This window comes from Triticum dicoccoides, chromosome 7B (assembly GCF_002162155.2).
Source record: "Triticum dicoccoides isolate Atlit2015 ecotype Zavitan chromosome 7B, WEW_v2.0, whole genome shotgun sequence".
NCBI lineage: Eukaryota > Viridiplantae > Streptophyta > Magnoliopsida > Poales > Poaceae > Triticum > Triticum dicoccoides.
Genome location: NC_041393.1, coordinates 681,284,404 through 681,286,418, shown reverse-complemented (window position 1 = coordinate 681,286,418; position 2,015 = coordinate 681,284,404).

Here is a 2,015-nt window from a genome sequence, read left to right as displayed (position 1 = left end):
CAAGCCTCTGTACTTTCTTGCACGTGCTATGTGGGTGAAATGATGATACCATGAAAACTTGGAACCTTTTCAGAGTTCATTTCAAATGCTTTTCAATTTCATGTTCTTATAGATCTAAATAATCAGTAGATGCATGAAAATAAGAAATGAAGTCAGAAAGGGTTGTAAATTGATGATGTGGCTTTGAATGGTGCATTTTGAACACAGAAAAACTATGGAGTTCAAATAAGTTCAAAAAAATGAAATCCCTTTGTAACAGACAATTTTCCGTATGAACCCTGATACTTCGAAAGAGATTGTCTGTTTTGTACATGAAGTGCACCCAGTTTTTGCCGTAACCCTGTGTACTTTCTTGCAGATGCTATGTGGGTGAAATGATGATACCATGCCAACTTGGAACCTTTTCAGAGTTCATTTCAAATGCTTTTCAATTTCATGGTCTTATAGCTCAAAATAATCAGTAAATGCATGAAAAATAACAAATAAAGTCAGAAAGGGTTGTAAATTGATGATGTGGCTTTGAATGGTGCATTTTGAACACAGACAAACTATGGAGTTCAAATAAGTTCAAAAAAATGAAATCCCTTTGTAACAGACAAGTTTCCTTATGAAACCCTGATACTTCGAAGGAGATTGTCTGTTTTGTACATGAAGTGCATCCAGTTTTTGTCGTAACCCTCTGTACTTTCTTGCACATGCTATGTGGGTGAAATGATGTTACCGTGCCAACTTCAAACCTTTTCAGAGTTCATTTCAAATGCTTTTCAATTTCATGGTCTTATAGCTCTAAATAATCAGTAAATGCATGAAAAAATAACAAATGAAGTCGGAAAGGGTTGTAAATTGATGATGTGGCCTTGAATGGTGCGTTTTGAACACAAAAAAACTATGGAGTTCAAATAAGTTCAAAAAAATGAAATCCCTTTGTAACAGATGAGTTTCCGTATGAAACCCTGATACTTCGAAGGAGATTGTCTGTTTTGTACACGAAGTGCATCCAGTTTTTGCCGTAACCCGCTGTACTTTCTTGCACATGCTATGTGGGTGAAATGACGATACCATGCCAACTTGGAACCTTTTCAGAGCTCATTTCAAATGCTTTTCAATTTCATGGTCTTATTGCTCTAAATAATCAGTAAATGCATGAAAAATAAGAAACGAAGTCAGAAAGGGTTGTAAATTGATGATGTGGCTTTGAATGGTGCATTTTGAACACAGAAAAACTATGGAGTTCAAATAAGTTCAAAAAATGAAATCCCTTTGTAACAGACGAGTTTCCGTATGAAACCCTAATACTTCGAAAGAGATTGTCTGTTTTGTACACGAAGTGCACCCAGTTTTTGCCGCAAGCCTCTGTACTTTCTTGCACGTGCTTTGTGGGTCAAATGATGATACCATGAAAACTTGGAACCTTTTCAGAGTTAATTTCAAATGTTTTTCAATTTCATGTTCTTATAGATCTAAATAATCAGTAGATGCATGAAAATAAGAAATGAAGTCAGAAAGGGTTGTAAATTGATGATGTGGCTTTGAATGGTGCATTTTGAACACAGAAAAACTATGGAGTTCAAATAAGTTCAAAAAAATGAAATCCCTTTGTAACAGACGATTTTCCGTATGAACCCTGATACTTCGAAAGAGATTGTCTGTTTTGTACATGAAGTGCACCCAGTTTTTGCCGTAACCCTGTGTACTTTCTTGCAGATGCTATGTGGGTGAAATGATGATACCATGCCAACTTGGAACCTTTTCAGAGTTCATTTCAAATGCTTTTCAATTTCATGGTCTTATAGCTCAAAATAATCAGTAAATGCATGAAAAATAACAAATAAAGTCAGAAAGGGTTGTAAATTGATGATGTGGCTTTGAATGGTGCATTTTGAACACAGACAAACTATGGAGTTCAAATAAGTTCAAAAAAATGAAATCCCTTTGTAACAGACAAGTTTCCTTATGAAACCCTGATACTTCGAAGGAGATTGTCTGTTTTGTACATGAAGTGCATCCAGTTTTTG